General features: G+C 38.2%; 1 long non-coding RNA gene across 2 annotated transcripts; it reads right to left on the bottom strand.

The window, feature by feature from the left end:
• Window positions 1-6,523: 6,523 nt before the first annotated feature.
• LOC309719434 lies at window positions 6,524-9,934 on the bottom strand. 2 transcript variants are annotated; one of them, XR_014280240.1, is made up of 4 exons: window positions 9,809-9,934; window positions 8,131-8,247; window positions 7,911-8,014; window positions 6,524-7,808 (listed from the first exon to the last, which is right to left on the bottom strand). It is a non-coding gene; the product is annotated as an uncharacterized lncRNA (long non-coding RNA). The 2 variants fall into 2 exon arrangements; XR_014280241.1 differs by lacking the exon at window positions 9,809-9,934 and having other exon boundaries at window positions 8,131-8,334.
• Between the last annotated feature and the right edge of the window lie 3,886 nt (window positions 9,935-13,820).

Here is a 13,820-nt window from a genome sequence, read left to right as displayed (position 1 = left end):
TGAACTGCTAAAAGCTGAAGGTTACACAGAAGAAGAAGTTGGAAAAAAGCTGAAAATGTTTTAATTGTAAATTAGAAAAACCTAAGAAATGAGAAAAGAACATTTAGAGTCAGAAAACATCTGAAAGAATATTAAAAGGTCATATTCTTTGAATCACTGAATGACTAAAATGTGATCCCTCCACTTGGACCCACACAGTTTAAAAAGTTTACATCTCTGAGCTTTGAAAGACAAGATGTTGGAAAAAGAACAACGATGGCGACGTTTTGAGGGTAAAATGATGGCTTTAACACTGTGGACACAGCAGCAGTTGAAAGAGAAGTGCTTAAGATGAATCTTGGCAGAGTGGCAGAGAGAGCTCGTTAAGCAGGCAGGTGTGAGCCTGGTTGCTATAGTGACTGCACCCAATGGCTCCATACACACGTACACAGACATGCGCCTCACTTTTGCTGCTTAAAATGAACAGAAAAGTCAGGCCGAAACAAATCGTTCCCAAATGAAAAGTAAAAGTCGTATTGACAAAATTCTTTCACTGTGAGCGACAGCAATGTCTAGTCTACCAAATTCTCAGTTTTCATGTCTGTGGAGTTTATTATATGGACGTGGTGACAGTGGAAAGACACCATGCTCTTCTGATTTTCAAACGAACCTTCTGAGCCATTTTAACATTAGAGTCTATGGAAGAGTTGGAGGGAGGAGGCTGTGCATTGGTGACATTTACGAAAGAACCATAACACCTAGGACAATAGTAAACACATTGGATGAAAGAGGACAGCCATGGCTACGTTTTGAGGGTAAAATCATACCTGTAGAGCAAACGCTGCGGACACAGCAGCAGTTTTAAAAAAGATTTTAAGATTATTTTTTTTGCTCCTCTCACTCTAGCAGTTGAGCTGCCTCACTCTAGCCCCAACATTCCGTCCCATACACACCCATTATAAACTCTGAAACGGGTGAAAAAACATCATGAAACTTAAACTGGAACTGAAGAAAAAGTATAATAGATATTGAAAAGATAAATACAAGTTGAATAGTTGAATGTCTTGTCTTCGTTTTAAAGTTTGAATGGTGGCTCTATGTGAACGTATGTTGAAGTAGTAAGAGTTTAAAAATGAGTAAGTTGAATGAGAATTTGAAGGGTCTCCCCATTGAAATACATGGGAAATTTTTGTTGAATAAAGTTGAATAAAATTAAAAATATAAATGTTAAAAATGAGAAAAATACAAGCAATCATGTCCAAAAGAATAGGAATCTAATGGTGTTTGAATGGTTTTTCTAAGTTGAATGGTTTTGAAGGAGTAGGCTTTCAAAAAACGTACGGAATAGATAATAAAATATAAGAATAAAGACTAGAAAGTGCATTTTCTGAAGAAACTGCAGTGTGAATGCTTGAATCTGAATGTATGCATTGAAATGAAATAATTACTGAATTTAAGTTAAAAATTTTGAATGAGATAAAAAAAAAAAACCCGAATTTAACCTGAAAACAAAAGTGCTGAACTGCTAAAAGCTGAAGGTTACACAGAAGAAGAAGTTGGAAAAAAGCTGAAAATGTTTTAATTGTAAATTAGAAAAACCTAAGAAATGAGAAAAGAACATTTAGAGTCAGAAAACATCTGAAAGAATATTAAAAGGTCATATTCTTTGAATCACTGAATGACTAAAATGTGATCCCTCCACTTGGACCCACACAGTTTAAAAAATTTACATCTCTGAGCTTTGAAAGACAAGATGTTGGAAAAAGAACAACGATGGCGACGTTTTGAGGGTAAAATGATGGCTTTAACACTGTGGACACAGCAGCAGTTGAAAGAGAAGTGTTTAAGATGAATTTTGGCAGAGTGGCAGAGAGAGCTCATTAAGCAGGCAGGTGTGAGCCTGGTTGCTATAGTGACCGCACCCAATGGCTCCATACACACGGACACAGACATGCACCTCACTTTTGCTGCTTAAAATGAACAGAAAAGTCAGGCCGAAACAAATCGTTCCCAAATGAAAAGTAAAAGTCGTATTGACAAAATTCTTTCACTGTGAGCGACAGCAATGTCTAGTCTACCAAATTCTCACTTTTCATGTCTGTGGAGTTTATTATATGGACGTGGTGACAGTGGAAAGACACCATGCTCTTCTGATTTTCAAACGAACCTTCTGAGCCATTTTAACATTAGAGTCTATGGAAGAGTTGGAGGGAGGAGGCTGTGCATTGGTGACATTTATGAAAGAACCATAACACCTAGGACAATAGTAAACACATTGGATGAAAGAGGACAGCCATGGCTACGTTTTGAGGGTAAAATCATACATGTAGAGCAAACGCTGCGGACACAGCAGCAGTTTTAAAAAATATTTTAAGATTAATTTTTTTGCTCCTCTCACTCTAGCAGTTGAGCTGCCTCACTCTAGCCCCAACATTCCGTCCCATACACACCCATTATAAACTCTGAAACGGGTGAAAAAACATCATGAAACTTAAACTGGAACTGAAGAAAAAGTATAATAGATATTGAAAAGATAAATACAAGTTGAATAGTTGAATGTCTTGTCTTCGTTTTAAAGTTTGAATGGTGGCTCTATGTCAATGTATGTGGAAGTAGTAAGAGTTTAAAAATGAGTAAGTTGAATGAGAATTTGAAGGGTCTCCCCATTGAAATACATTATAAATTTTTGTTGAATAAAGTTGAATAAAATTAAAAATATAAATGTTAAAAATGAGAAAAATAGAAGCAATGTTGTCCAAAAGAATAGGAATCTAACGATGTTTGAATGGTTTTTCTAAGTTGAACGGTTTTGAAGGAGTAGGCTTTCAAAAAACGTACGGAAAAATAATAAAATATAACTAGAAAGTGCATTTTCTGAAGAAACTGCAGTGTGAATGCTTGAATCTGAATGTATGCACTGAAATGAATTAATTACTGAATTTAAGTTAAAAATCTTGAATGAGATAAAAAAAAAACAACCCGAATTTAACCTGAAAACAAAAGTGCTGAACTGCTAAAAGCTGAAGGTTACACAGAAGAAGAAGTTGGAAAAAAGCTGAAAATGTTTTAATTGTAAATTAGAAAAACCTAAGAAATGAGAAAAGAACATTTAGAGTCAGAAAACATCTGAAAGAATATTAAAAGGTCATATTCTTTGAATCACTGAATGACTAAAATGTGATCCCTCCACTTGGACCCACACAGTTTAAAAAGTTTACATCTCTGAGCTTTGAAAGACAAGATGTTGGAAAAAGAACAACGATGGCGACGTTTTGAGGGTAAAATGATGGCTTTAACACTGTGGACACAGCAGCAGTTGAAAGAGAAGTGCTTAAGATGAATCTTGGCACAGTGGCAGGCAGAGCTCGTTAAGCAGGCAGGTGTGAGCCTGGTTGCTATAGTGACTGCACCCAATGGCTCCATACACACGTACACAGACATGCACCTCACTTTTGCTGCTTAAAATGAACAGAAAAGTCAGGCCCAAACAAATTCTTCCCAAATGAAAAGTACATGTCGTATTGACAAAATTCTTTCACCGTGAGCGACAGCCATGTCTAGTCTACCTAATTCTCAGTTTTCATGCCTGTGGAGTTTATTATATGGACGTGGTGACAGTGTAAAGACACCATGCTCTTCTGATTTTCAAACGAACCTTCTGAGCCATTTTAACATTAGAGTCTATGGAAGAGTTGGAGGGAGGAGGCTGTGCATTGGTGACATTTATGAAAGAACCATAACACCTAGTACAATAGTAAACACATTGGATGAAAGAGGACAGCCATGGCTACGTTTTGAGGGTAAAATCATACCTGTAGAGCAAACGCTGTGGACACAGCAGCAGTTTTAAAAAAGATTTTAAGATTAATTTTTTTGCTCCTCTCACTCTAGCAGTTGAGCTGTCTCACTCTAGCCCCAACATTCCGTCCCATACACACCCATTATAAACTCTGAAACGGGTGAAAAAACATCATGAAACTTAAACTGGAACTGAAGAAAAAGTATAATAGATATTGAAAAGATAAATACAAGTTGAATAGTTGAATGTCTTGTCTTCGTTTTAAAGTTTGAATGGTGGCTCTATGTCAATGTATGTGGAAGTAGTAAGAGTTTAAAAATGAGTAAGTTGAATGAGAATTTGAAGGGTCTCCCCATTGAAATACATGGGAAATTTTTGTTGAATAAAGTTGAATAAAATTAAAAATATAAATGTTAAAAATGAGAAAAATAGAAGCAATGTTGTCCAAAATAATAGGAATCTAACGATGTTTGAATGGTTTTTCTAAGTTGAACGGTTTTGAAGGAGTAGGCTTTCAAAAAACGTACGGAAAAATAAAATATAATAATAATAAAGATTAGAATAACAATACTGTGAATGCTTTTCAAGCATTCACACTAACTAGAAAGTGCATTTTCTGAAGAAACTGCAGTGTGAATGCTTGAATCTGAATGTATGCACTGAAATGAATTAATTGCTGAATTTTGAGTTAAAAATATTGAATGAGATTTAAAAAAAACAACAACAAAAAACCGAATTTAACCTGAAAACAAAGGTGCTGAACTGCTAAAAGCTGAAGGTTACACAGAAGAAGAAGTTGGAAAAAAGCTGAAAATGTTTTAATTGTAAATTAGAAAAACCTAAGAAATGAGAAAAGAACATTTAGAGTCAGAAAACATCTGAAAGAATATTAAAAGGTCATATTCTTTGAATCACTGAATGACTAAAATGTGATCCCTCCACTTGGATCCACACAGTTTAAAAAGTTTACATCTCTGAGCTTTGAAAGACAAGATGTTGGAAAGAGAACAACGATGGCGACGTTTTGAGGGTAAAATGATGGCTGTAACACTGTGGAGACAGCAGCAGTTGAAAGAGAAGTGTTTCAGATGAATCTTGGCAGAGTGAGAGAGAGAGCTCGTTAAGCAGGCAGGTGTGAGCCTGGTTGCTATAGTGACCGCACCCAATGGCTCCATACACACGGACACAGACATGCACCTCACTTTTGCTGCTTAAAATGAACAGAAAAGTCAGGCCGAAACAAATCGTTCCCATATGAAAAGTACATGTCGTATTGACGAAATTCTTTCACCGTGAGCGACAGCAATGTCTAGTCTACTGAATTCTCAGTTTTCATGCCTGTGGAGTTTATTATATGGACGTGGTGACAGTGGAAAGACACCATGCTCTTCTGATTTTCAAAAGAACCTTCTGAGCCATTTTAACATTAGAGTCTATGGAAGAGTTGGAGGGAGGAGGCTGTGCATTGGTGACATTTATGAAAGAACCATAACACCTAGGACAATAGTAAACACATTGGATGAAAGAGGACAGCGATGGCTACGTTTTGAGGGTAAAATGGTGGCTGTAGAGCAAACGCTGTGGACACAGCAGCAGTTTTAAAAAATATTTTAAGATTAATTTTTTTGCTCCTCTCACTCTAGCAGTTGAGCTCTCTCACTCTAGCCCCAACATTCCGTCCCATACACACCCATTATAAACTCTGAAACGGGTGAAAAAACATCATGAAACTTAAACTGGAACTGAAGAAAAAGTATAATAGATATTGAAAAGATAAATACAAGTTGAATAGTTGAATGTCTTGTCTTCGTTTTAAAGTTTGAATGGTGGCTCTATGTCAATGTATGTGGAAGTAGTAAGAGTTTAAAAATGAGTAAGTTGAATGAGGATTTGAAGGGTCTCCCCATTGAAATACATTATAAATTTTTGTTGAATAAAGTTGAATAAAATTAAAAATATAAATGTTAAAAATATGAAAAATAGAAGCAGTGTTGTCCAAAAGAATAGGAATCTAACGGTGTTTGAATGGTTTTTCTAAGTTGAACGGTTTTGAAGGAGTAGGATTACAAAAAACGTACGGAATAGATAAAATATAATAATAATAATAATAAAGATTCGAATAACAATACTGTGAATGCTTTTCAAGCATTCACACTAATAACTAGAAAGTGCATTTTCTGAAGAAACTGCAGTGTGAATGCTTGAATCTGAATGTATGCACTGAAATGAATTAATTGCTGAATGTTAAGTTAAAAATTCCGAATGAGCTGGAAAATACAGAAATTTTCACCTGAAAACAAAAGTGCAGAACTTTTGAAAGCTGATGTTCACACAGAAGAAGTTGGAAAAAAGCTAAACATGTTTAAAATGTAAATAATAAAAAGATGAGTAATGACAAAAGAAAATCTAGAGTCAGAAAACCTCTGAATGAATATTAAAAGTTCAAATTCTTCTAATTGAAATGAACTTAAAAGATGAACAAAAATTCTGGAGAAAATACAAACTTTAATATACAGCATAATGTTTTTCAGACATATACACATGTGTATATCATGTTTAATAGTATTACATACATCAATTTGTTTTGTATGTCATAGAAAATAACATAAAAATCTTAAGTCATATTTTACAGCTTCTTTCTGAAAAGGACTAGTAGAATAAATAAAAATAACTAAATTAAATAACTAAATAAAAAATAATAAGCAAGATATGAAATAAATGAAAATTCAACTTTTAAAACCACAATCCTGAACCTTTAAATTGTGTTGGTTTCTTAGAACATGGCTGAACAGCTGTTTCTATCGGTCTACTTAATCTGTCTACACATCTTTTTATTACTCATTCTTCTTTATGTTTTAATGTAAACAGAGTCCACACAGTGGTAAAAGAGAACTGTATAGAGATTTTTGAGTAAAGTCAAATGAAAGCGTAAGGTGGTGACACAGTTTAACACATGCAAATAATCAAATAAACACATTAGTCCTTTTTGTGAACATGGATAAATAAGTATCAATACAGCATTGTTCAGCCATGCCACTAAATGCTTTTTTACACATTGTTTTAACCTGGGCTCAGACACAAAGTCCCAAAATTAGTTAGTCCCTGACTTTGAGTTGTGGTTATGACTAATTATTATACACAAGGCTTTATCTATCTGAACTCTAAGGACACAAATATGAAAAAAAAAACCTATACTTACCAGCTGATACCCCACACTACACACTAGGTGTGCCATGTGACCTGAAACTTTGGTACAAAATCATCATAATCATTCTGTTAACACTGTTTTTTAACGCTGTTTGTGTTGCTGTTCAGCAGTTTAAAATGTTTTAGATTGGATTACATGGAATGAATTTGAATTTTCTTGGGGGGTTTTGTGTGTGTTTTGTTCTTAGCAGATTTTTTCTTCCATACTGTTGAATTCCAGTTACCACATTTCTGGTCATATGACATCCCGAGTGCCCACTTAAAAAAAATCCCCACAGTTAATTCAACATTAGAACAAAATAAAAATATCCATCCATCCATCCATTCGCTTCCGCTTATCCTTTCCAGGGTCGCGGGGGGCGCTGGAGCCTATCCCAGCTGTCATAGGGCGAAAGGCGGGGTACACCCTGGACAGGTCGCCAGTCTGTCACAGGGCCAACACACAGGGACAGACAACCATTCACACTCACATTCACTCGCACATTCACACCTAGTGACAATTTGGATTAATCAATTAACCTATCCCCACAAATAAAAAAATAAAAATATGTTAAAGAAAAAAAGGTTTGCTCTGTGATGAAATACTAAATAAGCATACATTGTACAGAGCACTAACAATGACAACAATCCTTTAGCCTGTTGATCAGAGAGAGGCAGTCATTATGTCCATTTAAAACCTGTAATCACAGAGCACAATGTTTCTGTGAAACTATGAAGTCCCATATGATCCTCATCATGTCCAGTGACTTCAGAGTGGATCCTCCCTGTCATCCGGCCAGTGTTTGATGTGTGGCAAGCAGCACAGAAGCAGGATAGCTGAGGACTTTAAAAGAAGAGCAGAAAACAGGAAAATGTAGTTGTAAATGTAAATATCAGTGATACTTGTCTTGTCAAAGGGAATAAAATAATGAAAATGTTAACTTACACACTCATTTAGGGAGGATCTTGACACTGCACAGAGGAGGCACAGTCAGTCTGACAATGATGGTGATCTCCAGGGATGTTTTCCTGCAGCAACATTCCTGCCAACTGGCCGTATGATCCAGAGTAGTTGGTTTGTAATAAACAGAAAGGTGTATATGTTAGGTAGTGTGCACTCAGAGCTGGTCCTAGGAAACAAACACATCCTGTAATAAACTGAATACCTGTAGTAGTGCTGCTGCAAATATGAAGCCCTTCTATCATGAGTGGTTTCAAAGAAGGTGTTTTGGAGGCTCAGTCACAGAAACTGTGCAGTCTGTTCAGTCCTGAGTGTCTCGGCTCTGAAGGGGATGGATCACAGAGGGAAACACCTGAGTACAGACATTACAATACACTCTAACACTCCTAAGGTCAAGTGAAAACACAATTTAAACACTTCACAAGGAATGAATACATGTTTTCATGGAAATAATGTCATTAACCCTTTTTGTTGTTAGTAAATCTCACCGACTGCTTGTGGGACAAGCTAGAAGGAAGACTTATCACAGAATCTCTCCTGTGCTCCAGATGTGAAGTCTCACGCTCTGATCGTATGGCGATGAAGATGGTGATGATGAAGTTTCTCTGATCTGTGGCATTACAGTTTCTGGCTGCTATGTGCTTCACATTGTTGGATTTTACATGTGAAGCTTGGAGAAGACACAGGAGGACTGTGTCTCTCTTAAAAAGAAAAAAAAAGAAAAACAAAGGAAACCTAACAGGAAAGGAAACCCCCCCCCTCGACTCCCACCGTACCCCCCCCCCTCCCACTCAACTCCCCAACCTCACACCATCAAATGTCTATACAAATGTAGGGTATCAGCTGGTAACAGAAAGCAAGTGTAACATATGCACTACATATGTAACACTGCTGAAACATTTCTGGCCAGAAATGTGCAGTTATCAACCCAGACCCACCCTGATGATTGCACTGGCCAGAAACATGATAAAAGCTCATAAAAATTTATGTTTCATAGAAAAATTTGTCCAAAAATATAATTGTGTACTTTTGAAAAAGTTTAAAGTTTATAACAAACCAAAATAATAATATTTTTGTAAATATTATTTCAAAATAGAGGCACACATAAAGTGGCTTAACTGTCATTATTGCTGTAATTAGGTTTGTTTGTTTGTTTGTTTGTTTGTTTGTTTGTTTTTTTAAAAAGCAACCTTTAGTCATTATTGTTCTCTCAGAAACAATGAAGAAGCTGTTGAACATTTATGTGTTGTGTAGGCAATCCTCTGGTCCACCCTCCCTCCCTCCCAGCCACAGTGAGACTGGGGCAGCCTGGCAGGATGTTGAAGCCTGGCTGCAGAGAGGATATGCCTACACTGTTCGTTTCAAACTGCTATATTTGATTTTTCTGACATTTATAGGTTACTGTTAGTGAATTTTAGATTTTCTGTAATAAATAAAATTGTCATCTTTTACTGATATCATTACTTAATTCATGTAATTGTATTTTATGTAAACAATTCAACCATTATACTGCAATGCAGAGCGTCAACTTTTAAATATCGCTCTACTTTCTTAAGTCATTCAAAAATATAGATATTACTTACTGTATTCAAAGATCTAGATCATGAATCATCACAGGACAATACACAGTATACTGGGTCATGGTAACTATGGTATGTCTTCATGACTCCAGAATGGAGACATCGATCTGACTGAGAAATGAAAATTAGGTCAAGCAGTGTGTTCTTCTCTGTGGTAGGGGCAGTGATGACCTGTGCGTATCCCCTAGACTCAAACAGCTCCAGGATTAGTTTGTTTGCACTGGATAAAACATTCTCATTAAAATCACCACAAACTATGATGGGATGACAGTCCATGATCTCCAATGAGTCTAATAGGCTTACCAGGTTTTTCAGGAATGGCCTCAGAGTGTAGTCTGGAGGTCTGTATACAACTGCAATCAGAGCACTGACTGGTGCTTCAACCTTTAAAGCCAGAAATTCAAGGTCAGTTACATTATGGATGTACTGTTTTTCATGCACTTGAATGTCACTTTTCACATAAACAGCAACTCCACCACCACTTCTGTTTGCCATCTGGGGAAAGTTTGTGTAGGACAGGTGTCTGTTGCGTTTGAACAAATTGTAATTTTCCAAGTGGAGACTCTCTGCGACAAAAGAGCCCCGCAGGTGTGTTTCTGTTAGGCACAAAACATCTGCTAGACACAATTCATGGTGACTTTTGATGTCATTAATGTGAGCTGGCAGTCCCTCTGTATTATGATGAACAATGGTGAAAACCTCTGACCTGCTCAGTGTTTGCCTCACGTGTAGAAGAGGCATCATGTCATCAAGGTTGGCTTGTCTCATGTTCTCAAGCGCTGCAGTGATTTCTGGGTTGGTGAATATTTTTTTCTCCTCCATATCAAGAAGATACAGTCCACTGAGAGACGTCACTCTACTGACAGCTACGTAGGCCATGCCGGGCTCAAAAATGCTCTTAAGAGAGACAACAGCTGATGTAGTTGTCATACCCTGTACCTTATGTATTGTACATGCAAAGGCCAGCTTCACTGGGAACTGTCTTCGTACCACTCCTTTCTGCTTCAGATTCTCCTCTGCTCTCTCAATGTACACCATATCGTCTGCTGGTGTGCGGTTATTCTTTCCAGATGTCTCATTATCCATTTTAAGTCCAAGCTTGATGATGTGTTGGTCGTTTTCAGAGTGAACTACTCTAAGTAGTATTCCAAAAGCTCCATTAACCAAACCATTTTGTATGTCAATGTTTCTGGTGAGCATGACACGAGCTCCTTCTGCAACTTTCAGTGTGTCTGGTAACTCGTTTTTACCTCCTTTCAATGGTCTGTCTTGAAGTGCCATTCTGCCAGTTCTAGGATCTTTTCTATAATCATCTGCATGGATGTCAATGATATGAGTGTGGAGCAGAGCCAGTGTTGAAGAGTTGTGTGCATCCACTTCTTTATTAGTTGCAAAAATGTGCAATGCATCAGTCGGACAATGGGCTGGTTCAGTTATGGCCTGTAACAACAAATTTCTATCTGCTTCGCAAAGCTCATCCAACTTTCCTTTTACACGAATTCTGTTCAGCATCTCAGCAAAGACAACATCATCTTTCTGACGCATAATCTCAGTCAGAGTGATCATCTGAAAATGCTCCCGCCACAGGTCGATCTCAGACGGGTCGTGCACACAGAGAGGTTTAGACTGTCGCACTGGGGGTAGCTGATAGAAGTCTCCGACAGCAATGACTGACATGCCTCCAAAGGGTCTCCGAGTCCCTTTGATCTGTTTGAGTCTTGCATCTACATATGCAAACAGATGTCTTGACACCATAGACACTTCGTCAATGACGATTATTTCAGCATTCAAAAGTTCTGATCTGACTTCATCCAGCTGATTGCCAAGTCCCTGAATGGGAGGTTTTAAGCTTCTAGGCAGCTTGAGAAGAGAATGCAGTGTTGTTCCAGAAATGTTAAAAGCTGCAGTCCCAGTGAAAGCAGTTAACAGGACGGTGGGTTTTGATATGTCAACGTCGTCTGCATATCTGGGCACTTTGCTCAGTATCTTAGATGCTTCTGAGTAGATGCATTTGATAAGATGTGATTTTCCTGTTCCAGCACCACCATTAATATAAAAGAAAAACTGCTCTGGATTTAGAGCACAGACTCTTTTAATGCACCAGTCTCTAACTGCATAAAATATGCAGGCTTGCTTCTTATTCAGATTTTGAAACATCTGACGTAACAATGTGGGATCAATAGCAGGGGGTTCCCTGATGGCTCTGACTTCTGTTGAAGCATCAGCCTGACGGCTGTAGTCGGGCACATCTTCCTGTTCATTTTCATTGTCTCGCTCTCTTTCTTGTTCGACAAGTGGCAACCTTACGAGATCTGATTCAGGTGCCAGATTACACCATTCGTCAGTCACACCTCTGTTCTGCTCATATTCCTCAACAGCGCTCTCGATCTCCTCACTGTTTTTCTCATATTTTTCTCTGTTTCTTTTGACAATGTGTTGCACGTACTCAAGATGGTCAGTACCTGGTAGCTGTACACAGCCAGCACCATAGAAAGCCTGATAGGTTGGCAACGATGGTGTTTTCAGTTCGTGGTCTGAACGATGAGGAAGGTACAGTTTAAGCAGTCTTCCGTAATATTGCTCTGGATGTTTTTCTTGTGAGCAGCGGTGAAATCTGATGATAGCAGGCTTATTGTTTTTGCGCCTTTGCACAAACCCCATCTCATTGAGAAGGGGCAAAACATCTTTACCTTTTTTCTGTTGGCCATAGACAATCCTGCAAGTAGCAGCAAAGTCTGCCATGCACATCTCCTCATACTCTGGTGTTTCAGGTCTGGCTTTGTATTTGTCATTCAAAGATGTCATCCAAACATTGGAAGACTCAGGTGTTGTGTTGTCCAGAACTGACAGGGGACGACTCATTTTCACAGGATTATCATCAGTTGGAATGAATATTACAGCACGTGAGCATTGCTTCATGTGAAGACCACATGCACGAGCAACACACTCCTGTGCACTGATCTCTCGCTTCTTTGAATATGCCTGCATGACGGCTCTCATTTCATCGCACTCATTTACACTGTCCTTATGGGAGTTCTCAATGACAGTTTTCAGGTACTCAGATAGCCCGCCCTCTTTTTTTGATATATATTTCATTAAATAATTTGCAGCACCAAAAGCATCTAAAACAAAGCTTATGTCGATATTACTGTTCCAGGCTTCAAGCAGATGTGGATTATAGCCGTTTATCCAAGAGTCTTTTGGATCACGCTTTAGTATGATCGTACTCCTCATGTTCATTTTATTCAGGTATCTCTCATATTCTGCATGTGTCAACTTGCATCTTTCCAAGAGCTGCTCTAAACTCATGGAAGCAGTTTCAGGTTCATTCAGCAGCTGGTTCAGTGGTCTGAGCTTGTTCTTTGCCGTTTCTACTTCCAGTGCATCATCCTCACTGGGTCTTGTGATCATTGTCTCATTGCAGGGTGGTTTGGGAAAACCAAAACGGCACCCGGAGCTTAAACTCCTAAAGCACGTCTTTGTGTGGTTCTTACTGTGTTTTTGCACTTCTGTTACTTTTTTGTACAGTTCAGGTTGTTTATGTGGATCAGGCAGCTGAGCTGTGATGTATTTGTTTATAAAATCAAGAACAGTTTGCTCATCATCCTCCTCAAAAACAGGAGCACCTTCTACCCACAGGAGGCAGTGTATGTGTGGGCTTCCTCTGTGCTGAAACTCAACTCTGTAAAAGTAGTCAATGACTTTGCCAAGTGGCTCTGCAGGAGATAAGAGTAAATCTCTGAATAATGCTTCAACTCTCTTGTCAAACATGCGCATTGTTGTGACAGGATTGCTTCTCAGGATGTCACACTTTGCTGACCAGTCGAGTCCTTCAAAATTCACTTGTTCACCTTGCTGCCTTGTTATTGCCTCGATCACTTCAGGCCAGCGCATTTCAGCAGCTGAAAATGTGCAAAAGAACGTGGGAGTTCCCAACTGTCTGATCATGGCAAAAAGATCTCTTGTTGTTTTCTCCCAATAGGCTGGGGTTCCTCTCAGAGGCTGCATGAATCTCACTGCATCTTTATTTCGCACCAGTTTCTCCACCTCATGTTTATCTTGTAACATGCCTGAGGTTATTTTTCTACCATCTCTGGTCAGAGGCTTTGCCTTCCTTAACTGTACTGTCATGCTGGATGTAGCCAAGTGTATTTCAGTCACAAACTGTGCAAAGAATAAATAGTTTGTGTCTTTGGCAAAACGATCATCAATGCAGAAAAGTCTTGATTTGAAATACCCACTGGGGGATACTTTGATCAGCCTTCTTTCATCAAGTGTGTTTTGGCCTGTAGGAAACTGCACAGGGAAGGCCATG

This window comes from Aulonocara stuartgranti (assembly GCF_965226115.1).
Source record: "Aulonocara stuartgranti genome assembly, chromosome: 12".
Taxonomy (NCBI): Eukaryota; Metazoa; Chordata; class Actinopteri; order Cichliformes; family Cichlidae; genus Aulonocara; species Aulonocara stuartgranti.
Note: the sequence above shows the minus strand (reverse complement) of the source record. Positions and strands in the feature narration are given on the sequence as shown.